Source organism: Gossypium arboreum, chromosome 1, assembly GCF_025698485.1.
Source record: "Gossypium arboreum isolate Shixiya-1 chromosome 1, ASM2569848v2, whole genome shotgun sequence".
Taxonomy (NCBI): domain Eukaryota; kingdom Viridiplantae; phylum Streptophyta; class Magnoliopsida; order Malvales; family Malvaceae; genus Gossypium; species Gossypium arboreum.
The window spans coordinates 106,826,392-106,850,817 of record NC_069070.1 but is presented as its reverse complement, the minus strand read 5'-3'; the positions used below and the strand labels follow the sequence as shown (position 1 = coordinate 106,850,817).

The following is a 24,426-nucleotide window of genomic DNA, read 5'->3' as shown; positions in this document are numbered from 1 at the left end:
TTAGTTATATATTTCTTATGTATATATTCTTAAATACTATTATATACATATATATATATATTTTAAATACCATATTGTGTATATATTATTATTATAAATTATTACTATTGCTAGTATTATTATAACTATTATTATATTAGTGTATATTTTATGTACATATGTATATATATATATATTTTTGCACATATCATTATTTTATATTATTGTTGTAAATTTTTATGTATATATTTTTTATGTACGTTTCCTAATATTTTCTTTTATTGTAGATATTATTATTATTATTATTATTACATACTTTTATTATATGCATATATATATATATGTATTTTTATGTACATATTATTATTTTATATTATTATTACCAAATATATCATTTTTCTTATTTTATTATTAGTACATGATTTGTTTTTATTTTGTAAATATCATTATTATTGTTATTCTAATATTCTAGTATTCCATGTTAATATTTTTCATTAATGATATCATTTTTTTGCGTCCTTTATCTATTTTAATTTCTCACTTTAGGAATATTTTTCTCATGTATTAATTAATTTCAAAAATAAGACAATGTACCGATTTAATATTAAGCCATCGATTTCATCGCTATGTTGGGTGAAATTAAATGGCTTGTGTTAAAAACGGACACCCTTTCAAAAAAATCGAAAACTAAAATTCTCATTTTCAATCGGATCACGATTAAATATTATATTGAACTCGTATTTTTGAAAATCAAGTCAACACATGTTTATGAGATACCAATTTTGGGCGTCGCGAGGGTGCTAATACCTTCCTCACGCGTAACTCACTCCTGAACCCCAATTTTTCTCTGGACTTTCATGTAGACCTAAATTTGGCCTTCTTTTTGTTTTAAAATAATTTTATTAGGTGTCCGATCACACCTATAAAAAAGGATCGGTGGCGACTCCCTTTGTAAATAAAATCGAAAGTTGGTTTTCAAATGTTTAATAAATCGCCACAATTAGCGACCAAGCGAAACTAAATTTTTTTTACGTCGCTACAAGTAATACATATTAAAACCATAAAAAAATAATTAAGCGGCCTTATTACATTTAAAAACCCAAACCTCAACGTAAATAATAGGATGTCCAGTTCACCAAAAGAAAACCACACTTTCAGAACGGGTGGCCACTCCGAATTCCCTCACAGCTCCAAGCCCACTATGGTTGGGGATTACCTGCGTGGATGAAAATAAAAGGGGTGAGTTTGGGGAAACTCAGTGTGTAAGGAAAACCCATTCAAAGCCCAAGTCAGCTCAAGCCTATTGGGCCTAAGCCCATTAGGTAACAGTGGTACTGGACGAGCCCTTTTGATTACAATAAAGCGGGCCTTTACCCTTATTCAGATAACAGTATGGCCCATAGGCCCATTTCAAAATACATGCAACATCAATAACATATGCAAGCCCATTTGGGGAGACTAATCAACCCACCAACCACTACACTCCACCCGTACCAGCCCTACACTCCATGTGGGGAATAGCTCAACCCACCCAGCCCAACACTCCACAGTTGCAGCCTTGCAGCTCAGTTAACAGTAAATTGAGGCAAAGCCTCTAGTACATGGACAAGCCACTTTCAGTACTTCCTCCGTCAATATCCCAATCACATGCTTCAGATAATAACAACATGGCATATAGTAAATAACAACAGTCAAACACGCATTTAGATCAATTTAACCCTAGGGGTATTACGGTAAATTTTTCACTTTTAAAGGTATTTCAGTAATTTATCTATTTTAGGGTTTTTCATGCATATTCCTACTTTTCACGTACTAACAGAATCACGTACCGAGGGTTCTTATCGAATTGGGCCCGTTGGCCCATCATTCCAATTTTGGCCCATTAAGCCCAAAAATATCGAGGGCACAGAAATCATGCACTTTGCGGTCCAAATTTTGCAGCTTACCAAAAACATTAATCGATTTACCTCACGAGCATTCGCACATTCACAAATCTACAAAATATCGGTTTTCGGCATTTCGGCTTTTAAACTTTTGTCGATCCAGACTAAGAAAGAGGGTGTTAGTTACACACCTGTTTGCGACGATATGCTGACGAGATCCACACACGAACCGCCTACAATTGGATTACTAACACGTTAATCTAACTATTCAAATACAAACTACGTATTAACCCCTTACAATATTCGGCCAACCACACCTACAGATTATAGTAAGCTTATAAGAAAACAATAAGCAACTCATTAACAAATTTTTGTCAATGTTTACCACATAATCATAATTTCACTGCAAGCTGTCTTCCTGAGCAACAGTCACTAAATTATTTATAACAGGAGCTACGAAACTCCAAATCAAGTGGCGTTAATTTTCCATGAAAATAGACTCATATATCTTCTATCCATAAAATTTTCAGAATTTTTGGTATGGCCAATCAATACCAGATTTTTCTTAAAGTTTCCCATGTTTCACTGTTTGACTAATCTGACCGCTCTTCATTACGAATAAAATTTCTCATTGTAAAGAATTCAAAATATGTTCTCGTTTATTCCATTTGAAACTAGACTCATTAATATTTAATTACATATTTTATTCAGTTTCTAATTCATCTCCCACAATTTATGGTGATTTTCCAAAGTCACGTTACTGCTGCTGTCCCAAGCAGATTTATTACCAAATTCACTCTTTCACACATAACTTGCATGCATGTTATTTAAACATGTATATCACCAATCAATCATCACATATCTATGATTTTACTTAAGTATAATCTCCATTTCATCATTTTAAAGCACAACATGTTAGCCGATTTTTCCCTTTAGCATCTAAGGCACATGCATGTTCATTTGTTTGGCTCAACTTCACCTATCTTCCATTTTTCATCAAAAGAACATGAAACAACAACCATTTCCTTCATTTTAATTCATGACTAAATGCTCACAACATAAATAAAAACCAAAATATGCTTCAAGAGTTAAGGTAGAATCAAGAAGAACTCATGAACATCAAGATAGAAGCAAACTACCATGAACTTACCTTCAATTTTCTTCCCCAAGTGACCGAACATTCAAGAGCTTTCTCCTCTCCTTTCTCTTCTCTAACTTTCGGCTATGATGAACAAAGATGGACAAAACTTTGTTCTTTTCACCCCTTTTTCTTTTAATAAAATTTCATATTTCATCAATTTAATTCTTTAATACAAAAGACATGAAATGCCCATCATGGAACATTTACCTAAACCATTATCATGGAACATTTACCTAACCCATTATCATGGAATATTTACCTAATCCATTATCATGGAACATTTACCTAACCCATTATCAATTTGTACCATGAATTATGGATATCAAGTGCTCATATTGTCTATAACAACATGATGGCTGGCCACTTCATGTAAAATGGGAGGTTTGTCAGACAAATCCTCCTATTTTGCACTACTATTTATTTGGCCACTACAAATTAGCCTATAGCATTTTCAAACATTTTAACATAGGTCCTATTTTATAATTTCACTCATAAATGACAAAATCAAAGCATGAAATTTTGCCAACATTCACAGAATTCCCGAAAATTGGGGCATTACACACAAACCTCATATACCAAATATACAACTCCATTTTATCACAAAACTTTTACATGGATGCATTAACCAAAAATAAATAACTAGTATAACAAATTTTCATGTGCCGACTTAACACAACTCATCAAATGATATACAACTATTTTAACCTTTAAGAGATTGTACCATAACCATCCTGAATCATACAAATATTCCTCTCATTCAAATGTATAAAATGTGCACACTTAACCAATACAATTCGAAATAAATAATCACTATACAATTGACTATAAATTCACCATTTAAAACCTTTACAAGCCGAATCATACAACTCATCACACTTGCAAATCAATATATATATTAAGCTTACTAAATAAGCTATTTATAAATCATTCACTTTGTAATCAACCACTTCAAACCATATTCACCTACAAATATTTCTCCTATTCGAATATGTCAACCACAACCAATATATATCAGCCACATAATTTACTCAACCATATAAACATGCTTGACAAGATAAACAAGCCATTTTTGCATGGCTTTTTAAAATATATACATATCAAAAATCAAATATGTCCAAAGGATAATATAGCCTATTCATGCCATAAGTTTGAATTTAAAACTTTCAAAAGTACCGAGAATAAATGATAGTGCGATCGACTTTACTGACGATCCCCAAGCATATAACGATCTCCAAAATCTATAAAACAAAGACAAATATATACACACAAAGTAAGCTAACTTAGCTTAGTAAGTTATAAGCAATTTAAACAAATTAATGATCTTAATAGATCAATAAAATAAAACCGAATCAAACTATCCATTTCATATATATATATAGACATTTCCATTCTAAAAAAACCATATCAAACATATATTTATACTCAAAATATACCATGGCGAATATAAACATATATCAATTATCAATATATTCTCCAATTTCAAAGTCATAATTTCATATATAATTGATTATACATATGCATTCATATATACATACTTATAAATCAAGCTTTTAAATTACATATTTATACCTATCATAAGACCGAATACACTACCCATAATCATATACATTTTCAATAGCATCACATAACATGTTTTTCACAATTCTTTCAGTCAATTTATCTTCATTTCAAATAAGTAAACCACATTCACATACCTGATCACTTTAGCTCATTTAACACATTTGATTACTTTTACCGTTGCTCACATAAAATTTTCTATGCCTAGTACAATACACCGGCACGGAGCCTGCTAGGCAATAGGCCTAATATAATATACCGGCATAAAGCCTGCTAGGCAATAAGCCTGATATAATACACCGGCATAAAGCCTGCTAGGCAATAAGCCTGATATAATACACTGGCATAAAGCCTGCTAGGCAATAAAACCTGAATATCACTGATACAAAGTCAATCTTACACATAATTCATATTTCAGAAATCCTAATTATTCCTTAAGGTTCATACGAAGTTTTTCAAACATCATATCTGAAATGAATCGAGCTTGTTCCCAAATCTCATAAACATTTATACATTCGGTTATAACTAATAGAAGTTCATACAATTAAATTTAGCATATAAAGATCATATACATTCAAATTTAACGACGTTTATTACTTATAGACTTACATCGGATATCGACGAACAATGTAAATTGGCTATTCGACTATTTTTGCTTTTCCCTGATCCAAGTACGATTTCTTTTGTTCTTGATCTAAAAAATTTCAAATTAATCTCATTTAAACACAATTTCATTCAATTTAATCCAACAACATATAAATGGGTAAATTACCATTTTACCCCTAATATTTCATACTTTTACAAATTAGTCCTACTTGCATAAAACACAAAATACAAAAATGCTCCATGCAAAATGCTTAGGCCAAATGTTCCTCTAGTACATTCAATTACACACATTTCATTTATTTTTCATTTTAGTCCTTCAATTTATTATTTTTGCAATTTAGCCCTAATTACTCAAATTCATCAAAAATTCCAATACAAATCATATTAATCCAAAACCTATATTTCATAATTCATCATCAAACATCATAAAACACAAATATTCATCAATGGCATAATTCAAAATATTTATCAAAATAAAAAATTCTAGCATGGGTCGGATAGTATTCGAAGCAACGATCTCAAAAACATAAAAATCATCAAAAACCAAAACCAAACTAACCTTGAATTTGAATCAACAATGGCTGAATGTCATTTGCTTTCTCTTTTTCTTTTCTTTACTAGTTTCGATCAAATAAAGATGAACACATGCATGATTTCTTTAATGTTTTATTATATTATAATTTGTATTATTTTATTAAATTACCTAAATAGCCTTTATATAATAATTTGGATTCATTATAAAACAAGGTTAATGCCGTCCATTATTAATAGCCATGGTATATTTTCCACATAAATACTCCATATTAAAAAGACATATTCAATTCGGTCATTTTCTATTCAACCATTAAATTTTCATTTCACGCGATTAAACCCTTTTTTAAAAAAATTGGCATCCAAACGATAAAATTTTAAAACATAAATTTAGCACACACAAATACACACATTATAAACACCAAAAATAATTTTAAAAAATATTTTTCTAACTCGGATTTGTGGTCCCGAAACCACCATTCCAAATAGAGTCAAAATCAGGCTATTACAACTCTCTCCCTTAGGGATTTTCATCCTCGAAAATCTTACCGGTGAATAAGTTTGGATAACATTCTTTCATTGCATCTTCTGGTTCCCAAGTTGCTTCTTCAACACTGTGTTTATGCCACAGTACTTTCACTAACAGAATTTTCTTATTTCGTAATTCTTTTATTTTACGAGCCAGAATACGAATTGGTTCTTCTTCATAAGTCATATCGGGCTTAATCTTAATCTCTGACTGATTTAACACATGTGTAGGATCAGATCTTTATCGATGTAGCATTGAAACATGAAATACATTATGGATCTTTTCTAACTCAGGTGGCAACAACAGTCTATACGCAACTAGCCCAATCCGCTCTATAACCTCATACGGCCCAATAAATCTCAGACTCAATTTACCTTTACGATCGAATCTGAGTATTTTCTTCCACGGTGAGACTTTCAAAAACACTCTATCCTCGATCTGAAACTCTGTGTTTTTACGTTTCAAATCCGCATATGATTTCTGACGATCTGATGTTGCTTTTAGACTTTCACAGATCACTTTCACTTTCTGTTCAGTTTCTCTGATCAAATCAACCTCGTGTATCTTGTTTTCACTGAGTTCAGTCCAATACAATGATGTACGACATTTACGACCGTTTAAAGCCTCGTAAGGTGCCATTTTGATACTCGATTGAAAGCTATTATTGTACACAAATTCAATCTAAGGTAGGTATCGATCCCACGTACCTTCAAACTCGAGAATGCAACATCTCAACATATCCTCAAGTATTTGAATAATTCGTTTGGATTGACCATCTATTTGGGGGTGGAAAGTAGTGCTAAAATGCAGTCCAGTACCTAGTGCATCTTGTAGTTTCTTCCAAAACCGCAATGTAAACCTCGGATCTCTATCTGAAACGATAGAAATGGATACCCCGTGCAATCTCACAACCAGAGAAACATATAACTCAGCAAGTTTATCAAGCGAATAATCTGTACGAATCGGAACAAAGTGAACCGATTTAGTCAATCTATCCACAACAACCCAGATTGCATATTTCTTGCTTGGTGTCATCGGTAAACCGGATACAAAATCTATCGTGACTCTATTCCATTTCCATTCAGGTATCTTGATCAGCTGAAGCGATCCAGAAGGTACCTGATGCTCGGCTTTTATTTACTGATATACTAAAAATTTTGGTACAAAGTCAAAAATGTGTCGTTTCATACCTTACCACCTATAACGCTGTTACAGATCATTATACATCTTCGTACTACCCAAGTGAACAGATAGTCGACTGTTATGAGCTTTGTTGAAAATCATCTGAATCAACTCTGTATTTCTTGGAACACATATTCAGTTTCTGAACCACAACCATCCCTCAGCATCCACTTGAAATTTTGAATCAATGTTTGAATCATATTTAGCTCGCTTTACTATCAAATTATTATCGACCTTTTGAGCTTCACAAATCTACTGAAGAAATAATGGTTTTTCTTTTAACTCGGCTATTATCGTACCATCATCTGACATAACCATATGTGCATTTATTGCACGTAAAGCAAACAGGGATTTTCGACTTAGAGCATCAACAACAACATTAGCCTTTCCTAGATGATAGTCAATCACAAGCTCATAATCTTTTAGCAACTCTAACCATCGACACTGTCTCAAATTCAGATCTTTCTAAGTCATCAAATACTTCAAACTTTTGTGATCGGAATAAACATGAATTTTTCACCGAACAGATAGTGGCGCCAAATTTTCAATGCAAACACAATAGCTGCCAATTCTAGATCGTGCGTCAGATAGTTCTTTTCATGTGGCTTTAGCTATCTCGAGGCATAAGCTATAACTTTTCCTTCTTGCATCAAAATATAACCCAAACCATTTAAAGATGCATCACCATAAATAACAAATTCTTTACCCGATTCTGGCTGAACTAGCACTGGAGCTTCTGTCAAAAGGGCTTTCAACTGATCAAAACTTTTCTGGCACTTTTCTGACCATTCAAACTTAACATCTTTCTCTAAGAGCTTCGTCTTCGGGGTTGCAATCATAGAGAAACCTTTCACGAACCGTCTATAGTAACCAGTAAGTCCTAGAAAACTGTGAACTTCAGAAACGTTTCTTGGAGGTTCCCAATCAAGTATAGCTAAAATTTTGCTCAGATCCACCTGAATACCCAATGCTGATACAACATGGCCCAAAAAACTGACTTTGCTTAACCAAAACTCACATTTACTGAACTTCGCATACAACTACTTATCTCTCAAAGTCTGTAACACAAGTCTCAAATGCTTGTCATGTTCAGTTTTGTCACGGGAGTAAATTAAAATGTCATCTATGAACACAACTACAAACCAATCCAGATACTATATGAAGATCCAATTCATCAAATCCATAAAAACAGCCGGTGCATTAGTAAGTCCAAAAGGCATAACTAGAAACTCATAATGTTCGTACCTCGTTCAAAAGGCAGTCTTTGGCATGTCAGAGTCTTTAACTCGCAACTGATAGTAGCCGGATCTCAAATATATTTTTGAAAACACTTTGGCTCCTTTCAGTTGATCAAAAAAATCATCAATCCACGGCAACAGATACTTATTCTTTATAGTCACCTTATTGAGTTGTCTATAATCAATGCACATTCTCATAGTTCTATCTTTCTTTTTCACAAATAAAACTTATGCACCCCAAAGAGAGAAGCTCGATCTTGCGAAACCTCTATCTATCAATTCTTGCAACTGAGCTTTCAATTCTTTTAATACAGTAGGTTCCATTCTGTACAGAGCTATCGATATTGGAGTAGTCCCCGGTACTAATTCAATACCTAACTCAACCTCTCGAATAGGTGGCAAACCCAATAATTCCTCAAGAAACACATCCGAATACTCACACACAATAGGTACTGATTCAATCTTTCTTTCAGATACTTTACTGTCAAGCACATATGAAAAGTAAGCTTCACAACCTTTTCTTACATATTTCTGAGCTATCATCAATGAAATCACTATCAGTTAACCATTCAGATCATTAGATTCAATCCGAATAATCTCGTCATTCTGGCACCGTAAATCAATAGTCTTTATCTTACAATTTATAACAGCATCATGCAAAGTCAACCACTCCATACCCAAAATTATGTCAAACTCATCAAATGGCAACAACATCAGATCAGCCAGAAAGCACGAATCTCGAATCATCAGGGGGCAATTCTTACATACTTTATCAACCATAACACACCGGCCTAAGGGGTTCGATACTCTAATCATAAACTCAGTAGACTCAACAGGCAAAGTTACTAAATACTAAAGTCTCACACGTAAGAATGAGTCGAACCAAGATCAATCAATGCAATTACACTAGTATCATAGACAGTGAATGTACCAGTAATAACATCTGGGGATGAAGCCTCATTGCGTGCGCGAATAACATAGGCTCTGGCAGGTGCACATGCCTTAGATCGAACTGCTGTATCTTTCGTCCCACTCTGACTACCACTCACATTACCCGAATGCCTCGGTGGTCTGCCTCGTACTGACATATTACTCAATCTCACATTTTGAAAAATGTTTTGCTCGGCTCACAACGGGCAATCTCAGATAAAATGATCCATCAATCCACATTTAAAACAAGACCGATCATACAATCTGCAATTTTTGGAATGCCATTTACCACAATGCTTACACTCAAATTCTATTCTGTCGAACATTGCCAACACTAGCAATCGACATGGCTCGTGAACTCACAAGAGTCGGTCTCAATCTCGTCTAGAAAAGTTTGAAGTATCCTTAGATCGACTAGAATCATCTCTGAACTTCTTCGATGCCGAGTTAAAAGTCTTACCCGATGATCTTTTACGGGAATATCTGGCTTCAAAATCATCTTTTTTTTTCTCTTTCTCGAGCTTTTCGACTTTGCAAGCTTGCTCAACAAACACCACGAACTCTTTGATTTCAAGTATGCCAACTAGCAATTTAATGTCTTCGTTCAAACCGTCTTCGAATCTTTTACACATCATAGTTTTGGTTGAAACATAGTCACGGGCATATAGATTGAGTCTCACAAATTTTTGCTCATATTCTGTCACAGTCATACGACACTGTTTTAATTCGAGAAATTCCTTGTGCTTCTGATCAATGAATCTCTGGCTGATATATTTCTTACAGAACTCAGTCTGAAAGAATTCCCAGGTCACTCACTATTTTGGAACCACTGATACTAGTGTATTCCACCAGTAATATGCGGTGTCTCGTAACAAGGATATGACATATTTTAAGCACTCATTCAGGGTACAAGATAACTCATCAAACAAATGGATAGTATTATCTAGCTAGAATTCAGCTTGATCAACATCATCATCATTAGTAGCTCTGAATTCTTCAGCCCCGTGTTTTCTAATTTTATCAACAGGTGGCTTAGGCAATCTCAACGGATCACTCACTTAAGTTATAGCAGGTATCAAAGATGGATTAGTCGGGGATGGAGGTTGTTGTGCAGTCGAATTAGTCCGGATATATTGAGTAAACCAGTCATTCATCATTTGGTAAAAGGCTTGCTTAGCCTCTCCCTCTTGGTTACTCGAGGTCGGTCGAAAATCACTTGGCGCGGTCCCTGATCGTGCTTAAGCGTGATAGGTTTTAAAATTTATAATTGATTCGTTCTTGAGACTAACTATAAACATGACTAAGGTAAGTGTACCTATCGAACAGTAGTATAGTTCAGCAAGACCGGATTGTTGAACCCAAAGGAACTATGAGTACTAGTAATTACTTCTTTTTTATTATCTAGCCAAAAAATTAAGGGATTTGGTTATCTAAACTAATTACTAAACTAAGAATGCACAGAAAGAAAAGTTGAGAAAATACTTTCGCAAACTTCGATTGATTAAGACAATACCCAAGGAAAAATCCACCTAGACTTCACTTGTTATTTGACTCTGAATCGGACGATTTATTCATTTGACCTAATCCATAGAAATTCCTAAGTTATATTATTATCTCTCTCGAGACTAACAAAGTCTAATCCTAGGTTGAATAATTGAAATCTCTTTCTAATTATCTTTCTACAATTGCATTAACTCTATCTATTGATTCCCTTATTAGGTTTCACCCTATTCCGGCAAAATCTTGTCACCCTATCTCTAGGCGCGCAATCTACGCCGCTTAATTACAACAAATTTACTCTTAGACAAGGTCTATTCCTCCTCTAAATAAGAGCGTTAACTTGAATGAATATCGTGGAATATTAAAACAAGAATTAAGAACACATAATTAAGAACAAATCAAATATTTATCATACAATTCAGATAATAATAACAAGATCCGTCTTAGGTTTCATTCCCCTTAGGTATTTAGGGGTTTTAGTTCATATGTATGAAAGAAAACATCTCAAAAGAATAAAGATAACAAGACATAAGAAAACCCAAAACTCCTGAGGGAATTTGAAGGGAGATCTTCAGTCTTGATGATGAATCCGGATTCAGAGATGGATCAATTGGCTTTCCTTGAGCAATTCCTTGCTTCCTACTCTGCCTCCCTCTTCTCCTCCTCCTCTAGAGTGTTTTTTATAGGCTTTAGGATGCTTAAAAGCTCTCAAAAGTGCCCTTTTCCGAATTGGACTCGACTTGATCTCGATAGGAACATGCCCGTATGACACTCCCGTGTGCGATTACTTCAGGCCGTGGTCAAGGCTGTTAAATGGGCACGGACGTGTGATCTACTCGTGTAAGTCGTGCTTCGATCTTACCAGTTTGACACAGCCGTGTAGTCAACCCGTGTGAAGAGGTTCAGGCCGTGCTAGAGCCTGTTGAACCTACAAGGGCATGTGGTCTACTCGTGTGATGAACTCTAGGCCGTGCTGATTTCCCATGTTGGCTTGTTTACTCTGTTTTTGGCCCATTTCTCAGTCCTTTACTCTCCTATGCTCACCTAAGTATAAAACATGAAATTAAAGGATTAGGAGCATCGAATTCCCCAAATTTAAAGAGAAATCATCCATAAAATATGTTAAGCATGGAGTAAAAATATGTATAAATTACGATTTATCAAATACCCCCACACTTAAGCGTTTGCTTGTCCTCAAGAAAAATCCTCAACTCACAATCAAAATAAATTCTTCTCAATTCATAATCCCTATCAATATTATCTCAAAATAATCCATAAGTATTCATACATTGAAAATTCAACTAAAAGTACATCAAAGTTTCAAACATTCCAAGTTGAGCATTTTATCACGAAAACGTAAGTGTCTCCTATTATCTTGGAGATTACCTTTGATAAAAATATCACAGAGTTTAACATCCTGACTAAAGATTCACTCAAATCACTCTAGGTGTTTAAGGACATCAATTAAGCACTCATTAGTCAATATGAAAAGTTATTACCATAGGCTTGCTTGAAAATCAAATCTCCACCACTATAAATTGAGCTGATACATCAATCAAAAAGGTCTTTAGAGGGTTGTAACATGGCTTTGGTTAGGGGGTGTGGTCACAAGCTGAAGGAAAAGGTTAGAATCGAGATTGAATTGAAAAATTACCTAGCTAGAAAAATAACTATTCATCAGTTAAATACAAGTGAGCTTCTTCTCAGAATATGGAATTAACACTCAAGCTCAAAAACGACAATTACTACTAATATGTATTGAAGTAATTTTTTTTCTTTTTTTTAAGAACAGATCAAATACATAGAGGAACAAAACATAGCTAGGCAATTAGTTCAAATCAAATCTCGACAAAAATAGGGATCAAATTAGGGGATTTCAACAATAATAGGGTATGGGTTAATATTGAGGGTAAATCAATTAATGGTTTGTTAGGCTTAAGAGGGTTCACTAGGGTTAATTGTTAAGGTAGGCTTTTATGGAGTGAGTGGGTTAAACCTAAGTGCCTTTATCATCTTGACATATCAAATCAAATGGTGTGGTCTTGACATGCATAATTAAGCAAGTTCTAGAATAACAAATCAATACTGACGCACTCATAATAAAAGTGAGCATGAAAGAAATAAAATATGCTCTAAAGGTTCAAGATCTCACAAAAAAAATATGGCTTTTTGATGTTTAAACTTGTGAATTTCAACTCAAGATAATACCTAAACTTAGGGAAGCAACCTAAAAGTTTTTTTAATTCTTCAAAAATTAACTTATCATGCTTGATTCCCTAATGTCTTAAAGTTTAAACAATCAATGCATAAATGCCTATGTTTTAATTCAAGACATATCAATAAAAATCATAAATTAATTAAAATTCATTCTAATAGTGGTATGAGTAATTCACGTGAGAATAAGATAAAATTCAGGGATTTCTAATGATAATATAAGAGACCCCCCCACACTTAAGATGTACATTGTCCTCAATGTACAAAGATAGATATAGTGGAAAATATAGATAAATAATCATAAGATAAGGAGAGGGGTGAAACTTTATGAATGATGAATGAACTCCTTGAATTGGAGTTATGGAGAATAATCGGCCAAGGCAATAATGAGAGTGGAGGAGGATACTCCGGTGGTGGTAGAGGTTCATTAGTCCATAAGTCCTACGCCAAAAGAATATTATATCTGGTGGTGGCTATGGTCGTGGTCGAGCAGAACATGGCAGTCGTGGAGAACCTTTGCCAGCGAAGTTTTTAGTTCCTATACGATGATGAGCTTTGAAGCTCTTTATAACTGTGATAGAATCTAGAACTTTTTAGGAAATATAAGGAAGCATAATTACTCATAATGAAATAGCCAAAACTATAAATTATTCAATAAAAATTATAAAAACTAAAATTAAAATAATACTAAAGGAAAATTAAATAAAAAGTACTTAAATAAGATAAATAAAGATAAAAGTGAAAATAAAAAAATAAATAAATAATTTTAAACATCGTCATCGTCGAATGGTTCACGAGGTGGTGGTGGCGATGAGATGTGAAGGTGCTGACAAATCTGATGTAGTGTCGTATCAATGTGATCAAAGCATTGAAAACATTGTTGCTCAAATCGTGAAAGGCACTCAGAGATGTCAGAGTATGAAGGTGCCGCATGAACTAGACGAGTAAGGTATGGTGGCTGAGACGGTGGATCCTCATGACGTGGAGGGACATCATCAGTAATGTCCTCGGGTCCTCCTCCTTGGTGGACTGGATGAGGCGGTACTAAGGAGGGTAAGTGCCACGTCATTTCTCAATCATCCTCATACTTAGCATGCTCAAGATGCCCTGTGGGGACTTCTAGCCGATGAGAGTGAGAGAGGATGATTGTGCTTCTGTGTTGAGGAGCCCGAAGTGTCGAGCCAATCAAGTCACATAGGGATGACCCCTCTCCTATGTCGCTCCATTTGATGGCAGATGGCGAGGGCGATGATGTAAGAAAGGTCGAGGACGTGCCCGTTCGCCATGCTCCATAAGAAATAGGCGTCGTGGGTGGTGACAACGCTGGTGCTCTCTCGTCTCCTTGTCAGAGTGTGAGCTAAGATGACATGTAGATACCTTAAGGATGGAGTGAGAGCCGACGCCTTGGAGCGGCTAAGATCGAAGGTGGCCGAGGCAGGGACGAGGTCTCTCCAGCATTTTGAAGGGGAGTAGTGGATGTGGCGGTGGAGGGTGTTGAGTTCATTGTCGTCCATGAACTCCTCCGTGTATAGCCCTAGTGCAATCCTAAACTCGGGTACGCTCAACTAGCGTACTAGACTACCAAGGCGAAACTACATCATTCCAGGATAGTCGAAGTTGGTCATGACAGTCTGAAGATGGAACGTCAAGTAGAGTTCAAATGTGAACTCGAGAAATTTTGGCTCGACAATTTCAAAGAAGAGCCCCCACGGATCAGTTGTCAGGAGGGCTCGAACCGCCTCAGCCAACTGAATCTGTTCAAGTGTGGCCTAGTCAATGCAGCGGCCTACACCTAGGGGTCGAACCCGTAATATCTGATATAATTCCTCTTGGGGTCCCAAGGGAACCTGAAGGAACGGGTGCCTAATCTCCATGGTAAGACCAGAGGATGATGCTGCTCCGTTCCTTTTCTTCGAGGTGGGAATAGTGGTCTTCTTACCACGGACGACGTTGTACCTGTATTTGAAAAGTCGAAGTTCAACCAATACGTCCCAAAAATTGCATGGAAAAAAAAAACAAAACTAATTAGGAAAATTTCATAAGACTCGCGTACTAAATGAAGAGAACAAAACTAAAACAACTAAAGCAATTATATCAAGTCATTTAAAATAGGACTATGAGAATAATATGATGGGAAAATCTAATGCATGAATGTATGTGGGTAAACATAAAATCCATGGAAACAAGACAAATGGATGAATGTAGAATAAAAAATGGCAATGACAAGAATGAGTATTTTTATTATTCTACTATTAATATTCACTTAAGATAGTCAAATGGATCAGAGAAATCATGAAATAGGCAAGATAATTAAAGAAAATAGAGAAAAAAGAGTAAACAAATGCAAAAAGGGAGAAGCTTGAGTCGTCGGAAACAGTGTTGTAGGCGGCGCACGAGCATCTGAAGTTGCAGCGGCTAGGGTTAGGGATTTTTGGGGAGGGAGATGATGAATAGTGAGGGGTTTATTTAGATTTTAGGGCACACAACCGTGGGACACGCCCGTGTGACCTAATTTTTTCCCGTGTGCTTCGCAAATTTTGATTTTGGGCGCGTCTGACATTTGGCCCACGTCAGTGTTCCTTGGACGTGTGGGTGCACATGGCCGTGTCGCATGGCCGTGTCTTGCTTTGTTCGCTTCTCCCATGCCCATGCTAATTTGACAGGTTCGCCCACGGTTTCAAGGCACGGACGTGTCGCAGGCCCGTGTTGTTTTGGCAGGTTTGCCCACGGCCATGTCACACGGCCGTGGCGACTTATCGCTTCCCGTGTTGGGGAAAAATTGTTGCCCTATTTTCACATGGCCTAATGCATGCTCGTGTGCCTGGCCTTATGGTCTTTAGAAAGCCTACGTTCCATGATTCAGTTAGTATGTTAGATGTTAAAAGCTAAAATTTAAAGAAATTAATACTGTTAGTGCTCGGGTTGCCTCCCAGGAAGCGCTTATTTATAGTCTAAGCACCACTTACCTTTCTGGTGTGTGATCATGGTGGCTTGAGGAGCTTACACGCCTCATCCCTACTATCAACTTTATCAATATAAGGTTTAAGACGAGTATTGTTTACCTTAAAAGTTTCAAATTTGGGGTGAATTACCTCGACTGTACCATATGGGAAAATACTAAGTACCGTGAGAGGAATTTCTTCATTAGGTTCAGAAGTGGTAATGCGAGGGTCTGCTGCATCTAGTAGTACTTTGTCTCTAACCTTAACTTGATTTGGTGATGTATTGAGCTCGTCCTGGCTCGGTTTTGGTTTATCGGGTGTTTTCGATTTCTGTCTCTGCCATTCATCTGGTTCCTCAATTTGTAGCCTTCGTTTTTCATAGATAGGTCCTTTGTTGTTGCTTGAACATGGCTCGTGTAGGTTCTTTGAACTTATTTCCTGCAAAGAAGGTTGCACCATATAGTTAGTTTTAGCAGAATGATTTGGACAATCACTTTCAATTTTTGATGTGTTATTCGAATTATGAGCTTGAAAGGTGATTGTTTCGTCCCCCACACGAAGTGTGAGTTCACCTGTGCCAATGATAAACGCCAAATTATACATATTTTTACCCCAAATACATAGCATATTTATCGATGTTTATCACTATATATGTGGATTTTGGTGCTCTTAATCCGGTTATTTCATGTTTTGTACTCAGGAGAGCACCAAGAGTCAAAAGGAGCCAAAAACAAGCCAAAAAGGGACAAAATAGACCAAATCGAGAAGATGACACGGCCTAAGCCTTGCCACAGGGGCTGCTCACACGCCCGTGTCTTTCGAGGGTATCGACCAAGGCTTTCACGATTCACATGGTCTGACCATTGACCCACACGGTTGTGTGCAATTTAACAAATTGAACACGGCCTGGCAAACACATTACACGACCGTGGCACATAGACGTGTCCCTTTTTTTCAAAGAGTTGTATTTTACACGGAAAAGGATACTTAGGGAGGAAGAAAGCCAATCCAAAGCCTATATAAACACACTAAGTATGACTTAGAAAGCCTGGCTCCCCTCTAGAACTTTTCTAGAGTACAAAACCACACGCTGGGAATTACTTGAAGGAAGTCAGACAATCCATCCCAAAAGCCGAAGCTATTCCAAGACTGAAGATCTCTCTCAAAATTCCTTCAGGGGTTTTAGAGTTTTCTTTATGTTTTGTTATTTTCATACTTTTGAGATGTACTCTTATTTTATTATGAACTAAACCCCTTAGATACCTAAGGGGGTTGAAACCTATAATGGATCTTGTTATTATTATCTGAATTGTATGATAAATACTTGATTTGTTCTTAATTATGTGTTCTTAATGCTTGAGTTAATATTCTGGGTATTAATTCATGATTTGATGTGCTTATGTAGAGGAGCAAAAGTCCCTGTCTATGAGTAGATTTGGAATAATTAAGCAGAGTTGATCGAACGCCTAGAAATAGGGTTACGAGATTTTGCCGGATTAGGGTGAAACCTAATATGGGAGTCCATAGATCGATTTACTGCTTTCCTAGGGGTTTTAATTAAGAAAGAGATTTTAATTAATTCAATTGAGGGTTAGACGTTATTAGTCTCGAAAGAGATAATAATATAGGTTAGGAAGTCTCACGGATCAAGTCAAGTGAATAAATCGTCTGGTTCAGAGTCAGATAACAAGTGAAATCTAGGCAGATTCCTCCTTGGGTGTCGTCTTTATCAATTACTTTTCTCCAAGTCTTTTTCCAAATTTTCTCTTTGCTTTAGTTTAATTAGTTAATTAGTTTAGTTAATTAGTTTAATAAACAATCCCTCTTTATTTCTAGGTTAAATAATAAAAAGATAGTTATTACTAGTACTTTTGGTTCCCTTGGGTACGATATCCCGGTCTTGCCATTACTATACTATTGTTCGATAGGTGCGCTTGCCTTTTTGTTGTGATAATAGTTAGTCTAGGTTTGATCTTCATTATAAATTTTTATTACTTGTTACGAATCACACGATCAGCCAACGTCAACAATCGTTCTAGCGGTTGCTAAAAAGGGCCTTCCTAAAATTAGGGGGCGCTACTATCCTCTTCTATGTCTAGAACAACAAAATCAACTGGGATATAAATTTGTCAATTTTAACGAGTACATCTTCAATAATACCCCTAGGAAATATGATAGTTTTATCTGCTAATTGAATGCTCATCCTAGTTTATTTGGGTTTCCCAAGACCTAGTTGCTTAAACATTTTGTAAGGCATAACATTAGTATTAGCCCCTAAATCAGCCAAAGCATTATTTACATCTAGGCTACCAATTAAAAAGGAATTGTAAAAGTCCTTGGATCTTTGAGTTTGATGAGCAGCTTATTTTGTAGAATAGTTGAGCAAACCGCGTTCAGCTCCACATGCGATGCTTCATCTAACTTCTGTTTATTTGCTAGAAGCTCCTTTAAAAACTTGACAGCGTTTGGTATCTACGTTCAATAAATAGTAAGTTAATATGTAGTTTCTTTAAAAGTTTAAGAAATTTACCAAATTGTTCGTCTAATCAGTCTTTTCTTGTCACATTGGGGTATGGCACACGAGGTTTATATTCTATACTTACTGGCTTTGGCTCATTGTGGCCTACTTCATCCTGACCTTTGCTTACCACCATTTCTGGCCTTGGTTCTACAACTAACCCTTCCTCATCTTGAATGGCAATCATGTTGAGTTGCTCCCTTAGGTTAGATTCAATGTTGCTTGGCAGGCTACCTTGTGGTCGTTCGAAAATCAACTTGGCGAGCTGTCCAATCTGAGTTTTGAGCCCTTGGATTGATGCTTGTTGATTTTTCAGTGCCGTCTCAGTATTCTAAAAATGAGTTTCTGACACCGAGATGAATTTGGTTAGCATCTCCTCAAGGTTTGGCTTTTTCTCCTACTACTACGGTTGATAAAAGTGCAACACCCTAAACCCGGCCTAGACATTATGATCGGATCCGACGTGCCACATCAAAGTGTTAAAACATTTTTCCATTCTTAGTCCAGAAAATCGTACTTGATGTTCAAAGGATTAATTCATTAAGGGTTAAAGTGAATGGAAGTCATGCACCGGTAGGAAACCAGAAAAGAGGAGGTGAGCCCATCGATCGCTTAAGTACCAAGCTCTTTCGGATCCAATCCTAGACATGCACACCGCCATTGCCACACTCTAACATCGTGTATTCCTTTAGGTTACCATTGTAATTATGTTCATTTTAAAATAAAACATATTTAATTTTGGGAAACGTTATCATAGTAGAAGCCTTGTTCGAGATCGTGTTACTTTGAAATCAATTTATGTTTTTGAAAACGAACCCTAGATCTAGCCCATTTTGATAGTTAATATAAATTAAGTTCATCATAATAAAATATAAACCAAACCCATAAAAAAATAATAGAGCGGCCTTATTACATAATAAAACCCAAATCATCAAAGTAAATGAAAAATGAAGTCCAATTCACCAAAAGAAAACCATAGTGCAGAACGAGTGGCCACTCCGAATCCCTCGCAGCTCCAAGCCCACTACGGTTGGGGATTACCTGCATGGATGAAAATAGGGGATGAGTTTGGGGAAACTTAGTGTGTAAAATTAACCCAACCATAGCCCATATCAGCTCAACCCACGAATAAATCGGCCTTAGCCCGAGCGTATCTGAAATTAAGCCCATAGGCCCATAACAGATCAGATCAGATATTTCATGTATATGCAAAACCCAACCCATAACCAACCACATGCACCCCCTTACCAACCTTTCACCATGTGGGGAGACTACTCAACCCACCCAACCGCTACACGCCTTAGAAATATGCAGCATGGCTTCCAGAACAGATAATGTGACAGAGTCACCAGATACAGATAATAGTGGCAGAGCCACCAGAACAGAAATATGTTGCAGAGCCACCAGATCAGATAATTGTGGCATAGCCACCAAGACGCTTCCTCCAAAATATAACCCATGTCCCCTTGCAACAAAGATTCATTCATGGCATACAACATACAGAGTTAAATCAACATGCTTTTCAGACAAAATTAACCCTAAGGGCATATCGGTCATTTACACCCAGGGGTATCATGGTAATTTTCCATACATAAGGGTATTATAGTAATTTAGCTACTTTTAGGGTTTTCATGCATATCCTAACCATTTACGTACCATCAGAACACTTACCGTGCATACTTACTGAATTGGGCCCGTTGGCCCATGAACCCAATTTTTGGCCCATTAAGCCCAAATTATCAAAATGCATGAAATCGCGCGTACTGCAGTTTGTTACTTTAGATTACCAAATATACAAACCCAACTATCTTGCGAGCATTCGCACACTCGCAAATTCCCAAAATACCGACTTTTCGGCATTTCGGCTTTTCGGCTTTTGCCAATCTAGTCTATGAGAGGGTGTTAGTTACACACCTGTTTTATGATGATTCGCTGACGAGATCCATGCACGAACTGCCTACAATTATACTACTACCACATTAATCTAACTACTGAAACAAACTACATATTAACTCCTTACCAAATTCGGCCAATAACACCTTAGGCCTTAGCGTTCCTACCTTTGCCGAAAGTAACGTCTCGATCCAGATCCGTTCGCTCCACTTGTCCAAGCCCTTGATCAACAGCCTCTTAATCACACTATTACCAAAATAATACTGTTATCACAACCCCCTGAGGGATACAAGTCTAAATCGACAACCTCCCTAACTTTTAGGGATTCCGGCTTTTCTTAAAATACGAAAGATAGACTAAGTAGGAAAGACTTACCACCGATTCTTTCAGTCAACGTCCCCCTTAGTTCCTACTTGATTTTGATGCAACTCTAAGCCCTCAAACGATAACAAAACTCGAGCCTTCAGTGATCTCAGTATTCGGCTATGTCCCTAGGATAGTGTGGGATTTTTGGCTTTTTTTTTTGCAATAGTGTAGAGAAAGATAAAATATGAGGGTTTTACTGTGGTATTGTCGACAGAAACTTGGGGTTTAGAGGATAAGAGAATCAGCCAAAGATGATGAGAATAATTAAGAGAATTGTCTAGGGAAATCGGTATAAGAGGAATCAAGTTTTCAGGATTTCGGGATTTGAGGCAATCGGCTATAGTTTTAAAAATAATGGAAGGAAGGTGGTATAGAGTAAGGTGGCTGAAGGATTCGGCTATGGGGAATAGAAGAAGAAAAGAATAACAAATGGAGAGAAAAAGAAAAATAAAAGGGGAGAAAGAGTGATCAGAAAATGGCTCACTTACCCCCTTGTGCCAAATTTATACAAGCACTACCCTAGCCGAATTTCCCATGCTAAAGTCCCTTGGCTGGCCAACTCTTGTTCCTTGATCAGCTCCTAGATTTCCTCCCTTATCTTTATCCTTACTCAATCCCCTTATCATCTTAAACTCTCCCTAACAGAGTTTCCCCTTGAATTCCATCACCTCCCCTTTTTGTGTACAAAAAAATAAACACCTTATTTGCTTGTCTTGCGGCTCGAACCTAGGCTCTTCCTACCCTTCTACACGCAACTTTTATAGCCTTCCCAGTGGCACCACATGCCACTTTGCCACTTGCTTCCTTATGTCTTATTTTACCCAAATAATATTTAAGACCCCTGCTAACCAGAACCCCCTTTTCCTCTTATGGATTAAAAACACACAAAGTTACTGGGTTTTAGCTTAAGCTTGGGCCTTCTAGGGGCCCCCTATCATAAATAAACCTTCATCAAGTAGACAGAACACAAAATTTTAAATTTTACCAAACAATCACAGAATTCCCGAAAATTGGGGCATTACAAAAAACCTGGAGGGGCTGGTGGTCTTTGATTTCCTTAGCCTCCCCATGAAAAAATTGGGTGGTTCCACCAACCTGCATTGTAAGTATTGCTATAAGGATTGTTTTGAGATCGAGGATTATTACCAATGTAATTTAACTGATCGTTCTCCATGTTGTGGCCATAAGGTGGGTATTCTAAATTGCTTGATCCACCTTCACTTGCTTCGCACTGCATTACTGGGTAAACCTATGAAGAACTAAGAAAACCATCAATTTTCTTATTCAAGAGTTCTACCTGATTAGAGAGCATGGTGACTAGATCGACGTTATAAACACCGGCTACTTTTGTTGTCTTTGTCCTCATGACTTGCTACTGATAATTATTCAATAACATCTCCTCTATAAATTCATAAGCATCTTCAGGTGTTTTATTATTGATGGTTCTGCCAGCAGCTGCATCGATCATCTGTCGAGTCGAAGGATTCAGGCCATTATGAAACGTTTGAACCTGTAGCCAAAGTGGAAACCCATGGTGAGGTAACCTTCTCAAAAGGTCCTTGTATCTCTCCCATGCATCGTAGAGTGTTTCTAAATCCATCTGCACAAAAGAAGAGATATCATTACGTAATTTGGCTGTTTTAGTCGGCGAAAATTATTTTAATAAAAAATTTTCGGTCATTTGTTCCCAATTAGTGATTGACCCTCGTGGTAATGAGTTCAACCATTATTTAGCTTTATTCCTTAACGAAAAAGGGAATAACCGAAGGCAAATTGTGTCATCAGAAATGCCATTAATTTTAAATGTATCACATAGTTCCAAAAAGTTTACCAAGTGAGCATTGGGATCTTCGTCCTGCAAACCATCAAATTGAACAAATTGTTGTATCATTTGAATTGTGTTAGGTTTTAGTTCAAAGTTATTTGCAGCAATAGTAGGCCTAACTATACTCGACTCAGTTCCTATTAAATTTGGTTTAGCATAATCATACATAGTACGTGGAGTAGGATTCTGATTAGCAGCAATCGCAGGAGGTAGTGGATTTTCTTGGTTTTCAGCCATCTCCTCGATTATGGTGTGGATGTCATCATCTTGCTCCTCTTCTATGTATCTTAAGCTTCACCTTATTTCTCTTTGGTTTCTGTGAACTGTGCGATCAATTTCACCATCAAAAAGTAGTGGTCCTGACGGGTTTCTTCTGGTCATAAACTAGAAAAACCTGTCAGAAGGAAATAAAAGGAAATTTTGAAAAGAAAAGAAAATAAAAACTTTAAATTGCAAATAAAGTAAATGGCTAAAGTAATAAAAATCGAGTTTTCCCAATATCCTAGTTCCCCGGCAACGGCGCCAAAAACTTTGATCATGCTTATGCGTGATAGGTTTTAAAATTTATAATTGAATTCGTTCTTGAGACTAACTATAAACATGACTAAGACAAGTGTACCTATCGAACAGTAGTATAGTTCAACAAGACCAGGTTGTCGAACCCAAAGGAACTATGAGTACTAGTAATTACTTCTTTTTTATTATCTAGACTAAAAATTAAGGGATTTGGTTATCTAAACTAATTACTAAACTAAGAATGCATAGAAAGAAAAGTTGAGAAAATATTTTTGGAAAATTCGATTGATTAAGACAATACCCAAGGAAAAATCCACCTAGACTTCACTTGTTATTTGACTCTGAATCGAATGATTTATTCATTTGACCTGATCCGTAGAAATCCCTAAGTTATATTATTAACTCTCTCGAGACTAACAATGTCTAATCCTAGGTTGAATAATTGAAATCTTTTTCTAATTAACTTCCTAAAATTGCATTAACTCAATCTATGGATTCCCTTATTAGGTTTCACCCTAATCCGGCAAAATCTTGTCACCCTATCTCTAGGCGCGCAATCAGCTCTGCTTAATTTTGACAAATTTACTCTTAGATAGGGTCTATTCCTCCTCTGAATAAGAGCGTTAACTTGAATGAATATCGTGGAATATTAAAACAAGAATTAAGAACACATAATTAAGAACAAATCAAATATTTATCATACAATTTAGATAATAATAACAAGATCCATCTTAGGTTTTATTCCCCTTAGGTATTTAGGGGTTTTAGTTCATACTTATGAAAGAAAACATCTGAAAAGAATAAAGATAACAAAACATAAGAAAACTCAAAACTCCTGAGGGAATTTGAAGGGAGATCTTCATTCTTGATGATGAATCCGGCTTCTGAAATGGATCAATCAACTTTCCTTGAGCAATTCCTTGCTTCCTACTCTACCTCCCTCTTTTCCTCCTCCTCTAGGGTGTTTTTTATAGGCTTTAGGATTCTTAGAAGCCCTCAAAAGTACCCTTTTCTGAATTGGACTCAACTTGGGCTCGACAGGGACACGCCCATGTGACACACCCGTGTGCGATTAC

At 36.3% G+C, this 24,426-nt stretch overlaps 1 non-coding gene across 1 annotated transcript; it reads left to right on the top strand.

The window, feature by feature from the left end:
- The first annotated feature begins 22,535 nt into the window (after nucleotides 1–22,535).
- LOC128282634 (small nucleolar RNA R71) lies at nucleotides 22,536–22,642 on the top strand. The gene has a single exon (XR_008272977.1). It is a non-coding gene; the product is annotated as a small nucleolar RNA R71 (small nucleolar RNA).
- The last annotated feature ends 1,784 nt before the right edge of the window (nucleotides 22,643–24,426 follow it).